Source organism: Crocuta crocuta, unplaced genomic scaffold (assembly GCF_008692635.1).
Source record: "Crocuta crocuta isolate KB4526 unplaced genomic scaffold, BGI_CrCroc_1.0 scaffold1047, whole genome shotgun sequence".
NCBI classification, from domain to species: domain Eukaryota; kingdom Metazoa; phylum Chordata; class Mammalia; order Carnivora; family Hyaenidae; genus Crocuta; species Crocuta crocuta.
In genome coordinates, this window is record NW_027531287.1 from 97,032 (window position 1) to 103,679 (window position 6,648).

General features: G+C 37.4%; 1 pseudogene; it reads left to right on the plus strand.

Annotated features, from left to right (window-relative positions):
* The first annotated feature begins 912 nt into the window (after positions 1 to 912).
* Positions 913 to 1,835, plus strand: LOC144237784 (olfactory receptor-like protein OLF2; annotated as a pseudogene).
* The last annotated feature ends 4,813 nt before the right edge of the window (positions 1,836 to 6,648 follow it).

A 6,648-nucleotide genomic window follows, 5' to 3' on the forward strand; every position in this document is an offset into this window, starting at 1 on the left:
ATTTAATTAATCTTAAATCATGGTTCCCTTTTTTAATGTTTATTATTTATTTTGAGAGACAGAGAGTGTGCACAGGCTCGTGAGCAGGGGAGGGGCAGAGAGTGAGGGAGAGAATCCCAAACACGCTCCACACTGTCCCTATAGAGCTCAACTCTGTGCTCAGTCTCCAGACCATGAGATCATGACCAGAGCTAAAATCAAGGTCCTATGTTCAGCCCCCTGAGCCCCCCAGGCATCCCAAACAAATTATGATTCTTGGAGGACTCAATAAATGTAATCATTTTATGGTCAATTAGATATTTATTTTTTTAATTAAAAAAATTTTTTTGAGAGACGGAGAGAGAGATAGAGTATGATCAGGGGAAGGGCAGAAAGAGAGACACAGAATCTGAAGCAGGCTCAGGCTGACACAGAATCTGTCAGCACAAAACTCGATGCATGATCTTGAATTCACAAACTGTGAGATCATGAAAGTGAGTTGAAATCAGATGCTTACCTGACTGAGCCACCCAGGTGCCCCAATGAAATATTTATTTATAAAAATAAAAGAATTCATATTTCAACTTTGTTTTTAATTGAGATGTTACTTGCATATTGTATATGACCTGTAATGACTGACTGTTGATATAAAGCAATGAAAGTGCACATAAATCATATACCTTGTGGACAACACCCAAGTTTAGAATCAAACTTTCTCTAAATTCTATTGCAAACACTTTAACTTTTGCCAGGAATATAACCATGAATGTTGTCTGGACTACTGTCTTAGATTAAGACTATAAATCACATAATGTGTTGAAATAAATCCTTTTTGATATACAGACGATACTTTTCTGAGCTTCAAGAAGAGTTAAAAACTTTGTTCTACCATTTCTTCATCATATCAGTAGCATTTTGGAAAAATTAAGAAGAATGAATGTAAAAAATTGCTCTTCTGTGAATGAATTTCTTCTCTTGGGAATTAGCAATAATCCTGGAATTAAACTGACCGTATTTATCACATTTCTAATTGTTTGTCTCATAATTCTTGTTGCAAACCTCAGGATGGTGATTTTAATCAGAATGGATTCCCAGCTGCACACACCAATGTATTTCTTCTTCAGCCACCTCTCCTTCAGTGACCTCTGTTATTCTACAGCAACTGGACCCCGGATGCTGGTGGGCTTCATAGCCAAGAACAGGTACGTTCCCTTCTATGGCTGTGCTCTACAATTGTTGATCTTTCATACCTTAGTAGATGCTGAATGCCTACTGTTGGTGGTGATGGCCTTTGATTGGTACAAGGCCATTAACAACCCCTTGCTCTATACAGTCAGCATATCCAGCAGAGTGTGCTCCATGTTCAAGGCCAGGGTTTACATGATGGGAATTGTGGATGCTTCAGTAAATACAGTGTTATTATTTTGCTTATGTTTCTGTGGGTCAAATGTGATCAACCACTTCTGTGATGCTCCACTTCTCCGTTTGTTATCTTGCTCAGATACACAAGTTAACAAGTTAGTAATATTCACCTTTTATGCTTCATTAAGCTGATTACCCTTTCAGGGCTTTTTATATCTTACTGTTATATCCTCCTAGCAGTGATAAAGAGCTTCTCTGCTGAGGGAAGGTTCAAAGCTTTCTCCACCTGCACTTCCCACTTAACTGCTGTTGCCGTTTTCCAGGGAACCCTGATCTTCATGTATTTCCGGCTGAGTTCTTCCGACTTTCTTGATCAAGACAAAATGACCTCATTGTTTTACATTCTTGTGATTCCCATGTTAAACCCTCTGATTTATAGCCTATGAAACAAAGATGTGAAAGAGGCTCTGAAAAAACTTAAAAATAGAAAGTGATTTCATTGACAACTTATAAGTATGCATTTTTTTCTCACAATCTTATACCATAAATCATGGAAATCAAAATTGTTTTGACTATGATGGTGTGATTCAATAAGTATTTATACCATGTACCAGTCATGCCAATATGTGTCATTCCCTAAATACTCCATGCTTCATTTTATGTATTGAATTTATATAAGTACTCCCAATTTGTGGGAAATTTCCAGATTCCTAGTTTGCCAATTTTTCTTGTCTTCAATCTTTCATTTGTGCTTGAATTTAATTTTTTAACTGTTATTATTTCCTTAGTACCCTTTATGTGCTTTGAATTTCATGGTGAATTCAGCAGTTTATTTACTAATAAATCTCATTACCTAAAGGAAGTTACAATTTTAATGAAGTAATGCTCAAATTATTATAAAACTATAATTACCCATAATGTAAAAAAAAAAAAACCTAGATACTATTAAACCAAAGTACATATTTAAAATATAGTGAAGGAAATTAGTTATTGAGATGACTTCAAATCCACTTATTTATGACAAAATAAAATTGTTTTTGAGAGTAAAGCTGTTTTTGACAAGGATTAAATAGGTTTTTCAGGATTTTGTTATCTCATCTGTTTTTACTGATAATAACTCAGTAGCTCAACTGCTGAGGGGCCCAACTGGGAGCTTATTAATAAAGACACATGAAGAATCAACTATGGCAAAAGGGCACTTAGACTACAAATATTGATTCCTATGAGGACCACCTAAGAGTGTTCTGTCTGAGCAAGGCTACAATATGCACTTCTATGTTTATTTTAGCATTATTTACAACAACCAAGGTATGAAAGCAACTGTCCATTAATAAGTGAATGGATAAAGAAGGTGTGGTGTATATACACAATGAAATATTATTCAGCCATAAAATTAAATGAGATTTTGCCATTTGCAACAACATGGACAGACCCAGAAGGTATTATGCTGAGTGAAGTAAGTCAGATAGGGAAAGAAAAATACCATATGATTTCATGTGTATGTGGAATCTTAAAAAACAAACAAATGAATAAGTAAGCAATGAAAAAGCAGAGAAATAACTGATAAATGCAGAGAACAAACTAGTGTTAGATGGGAGGTAGGTGGGGGAGGTGTGCAAAATTGGTTAAGGGGATTAAGAAGTACATACTTCTAGTTATCAATATGTCACAGAGAGGAAAAAAAAAAAAGCTCAGGTGATATAGCCATTCATATGGTAATACCCGTATTGGCAACACATGATGGCTACATTCATTGTGAGCACTGAGTAGTCAAATCATTATGCTGAACACCTGAGCCTAATATAACATTGCATGTCAACTACACTCAATAATAAAAATGTTTTAAATTTAATTTAAAAAATATCCCTCCGATGACCTTGGATCGATAAGCTCCTGCATAGAAACAGTGTCTCTTCCATGGGCAGTGGAAAAAGCCAATAGCCAGGTAGCAGCAGCCTGTGAAGATCATCCTGCCCATGATGCTCATGAGGAATGATTCTGTCATTACCTAACAATGTGTAACTTTGTTAACTTTTGTTAACTTTTGTAACAGCAGACTTTTACTTCTGCACTGGCAGCTGGACATCAGCTCAGGACTGGCTGAACTGTCTCTCCTGAGTACCAATCCATAAAGGTGCAATTCATCTAAATTTGAACTCTGTTCCTTTCATCTCTCCCTGCCTGGAGCATCAGTGTGATTAATCTATCATTCACTGGAGTGTATTATTCCTTTATTGACTTACTAGGAGACATTATTGTGTATGCTATTGCCTAGTGAAACTCCCATAGGGAAGCTACATTAAATACATCGCTGGCAAAGACAAACTCAGTCTCTGGGCATTTATTTGCTTCCCAAAGCAAAACAGAAGTTGAAAAGTAAATCTTGCAAATTCAGACAATTAGTCTGGGATCTAAAAGATAAGTAGGAATTAGCTGAGAGAGGCACGGAGGTAAAGAAAGCATTCTATGCAGATGGATCAGCAACTAGAGGGTCCCCAGGGGAACAAGACAATATCATTTCTGTAGAATTAAAGAAAACCAATGTGGCTGGGTTATAGTGCTACCATTCACTACTCAGTCACTTCCTCCAGGGACTTTCTTTCCCTCCAGCACTTGCTAAGCTTGGTTCCCACATCACCCTGAGCCTGGGAACTTTGTTGAATCCATGACTGTTTCCTAAATCATCACCTTTAATGTGGGGAAATGAATACTCAGAGTTTAAGGACTGAGTGTTTTTATCTCGTTATTCAAGCACCTCTATAGCGTCTGGGTAAAGAAAGAATAAAAGGGATCCCCAAAAGTTAATTTTTATTAAATGTTTATTCATGGGAAGAAAAGAAAAAAATCGCTAAAGTCAAGTATTGCCTTAAATACATTTTTCTATCATATATGTAAGCACATAAAGTAGTTGTGGATGTTAAACATAAGGGAAGCTTAAAGGCATGTAAGTTACTTGGAAAATAATTAAACCAAAGAACTCTTACTGGGTGTTTACAAGGTATTTGACAGCTTAATCTGGTTCTGCTCCAGTTTGTGGACAATTACATTGAGACAGGGGATTGGAAGGGACCTCATGAGAGGAAAAGCTGTTTCTTTTTTACCCCTTTGCTTCTTTTCTGCCGTCCATTCTTGCTAGCACCTGCACCCCACCCCACCTACACATGCCTTGTAATGTAAATAGCATATGTCCTCCTTGTAAGGGACAAAGATATCTTTGGAGTCTTCCAGCACAGTAGATTATATCTAAGGAAGGACTGAGCAGAGCCATCATAGGTCTACTCCAGACCAGTGGTTCTATCTCAAGACCAAGACCCTTAGTTTCAGGGAATGGGTGATTTATGAAAAACCCTGGACTCCATCCTTGTCCTGGATGCCTGAGAAGAAATGTGCAGCAGACCACAATTGCCATAAAAATCCCAGACCCCAAGCAAAGATGAGACTTCCTTTTTTCCTTTCCAAATGTCCTGGTTGCTCCACCTGTATCTCTCTATATGTCTTCAATAAACTCTGCTTTCACCTCCTGCTGGCTCACATTTGATTGTTTTTCTGTGTAAAGCCAAGGATCCTCTTAGCTGATGCCCTGGGACTCCCTTCTGGGTCCTTGGATGTGACTGCCTGCATCAAAATCAGTGAAGTGCCATGTTTAGTAAGCAGGGACAAAGGTATGCACTTGAAGGACCATACAAGAATCAGAGGCACTCTTAAATGTTTGCTACATTTCCATAAGTTAAAAGTCATTCAATGGCTAGGACTACTTAGATGCCATCATAGAAGGCTTTGGTGAAAACACTTCAGATTGCCAGTAAAGACCAAATAGGACAATGAGACTCCTCTGCTGTCCAGGTGATCTTCTTTCTGATATTCTGAAACATGGTAGAGGGGGGTATAGAGGTAGAAAAAAAAAAAGCAATAAAACAATGGGGGATTCTTCTTTTAGTCAAAATATCTCCTCAATTGAGCAATGCTATTTGGACATTTTACCTATCAATTAGGTTCTTTCATGAAGTACAGCATGACAGGAGTGTGATTTAGTCAGGCCAAAGCCCAAGCACAAATGATTGTCAATCAGGACAAAGATGCTACCTACTAGCACATTGACCTTCCCTAGGACAGCTATAATGTATTTAAGCTCAGATTTGATCTACATCTTCGCTCTTATAAGCAAACCTAAGTCTAATATGTGAACTAAAAAGAATGAAATGTGGGGCACCTGGGTGGCTCAGTCGATTAAGAATCTGATTTTGGTTCAGGCCATGATCTCAAAGTTTGTGATTTTGAACCCCACATCTGGTTCTCAGCTGTCAGTGCAGAGCCCCCTTCAGATCTTGTGGGTCCCTCTCTCTCTCTGCCCTTCCCCTACATGTACTCTCTGCCTTTCTCAAAAATTAAACATTAAAAAAATAAAGAAATGTTAAGTCTGTTAAATGAGGCATCATAAGCTCAATAAAAGTGTCTAAAATTAGAATCAAGTGATTTGTAAATTTGCTAAATCCTTGTGCCTAAATTTGTAAGAGTGGGAGATGAGTAACTGCTTAATGGAAACTGGGGAATTCAAGACTGAAGTAGGGGATTGGGCTAATGACCTGGAAAAGATTTTTGTGTTGATTTTCCAAAGAAATTCAGAGAAAGTTAGTATCAAAATACTTTATATTAACTTGTGTGATCCAATCCTAACCATTTCCTTTACCATCTGTATCTGTAACTCATATGCTTCTCATAGTATACCCGCCACCTGTTGGCAGCTAAAATAATTGTCCCAGTAAGACATTATCAATGTCCCCGTGTGAAGAGTCAATAACATATGTCCATTCCTTCACCTTAGTTCCTTATTTCTGCACAGACACTGACATCTCTAAACATAAGCAGATTAAAGAATATGTATAATGGCACAAGCAATTATTTCTATAATGTGAAAAGCTTGGCAAAATTTACTAACAGGGTACTTATTCTCACTATTTTGCTAAGTGCCATTAGAGGCAGCAAATTTAACCTAGTTTGATATCCTCCCTAGAAAAATACTATGACCTGGAGAAGCAGCAACAGAGTATTCCCAGCTCACTATAATTGTGACATTTAACAAATTACTTTTCCTCTTAGGGTCGCAGCACCACTCTGTCAAAAGAGGAGTTTCAACTGGACAATCTTTACTGTACGTTCCAGGTACCACATTCTCCATCTATATTGATTTGATTCTATCAATGAATAATGCACAAGCCTACTTCTATCTGTGGGAAGATTAAAAAAGAATAACAGATGAGTGGAAATATATTTCTACCAAAGGACTATAGTATATCCCTAGACCAATTT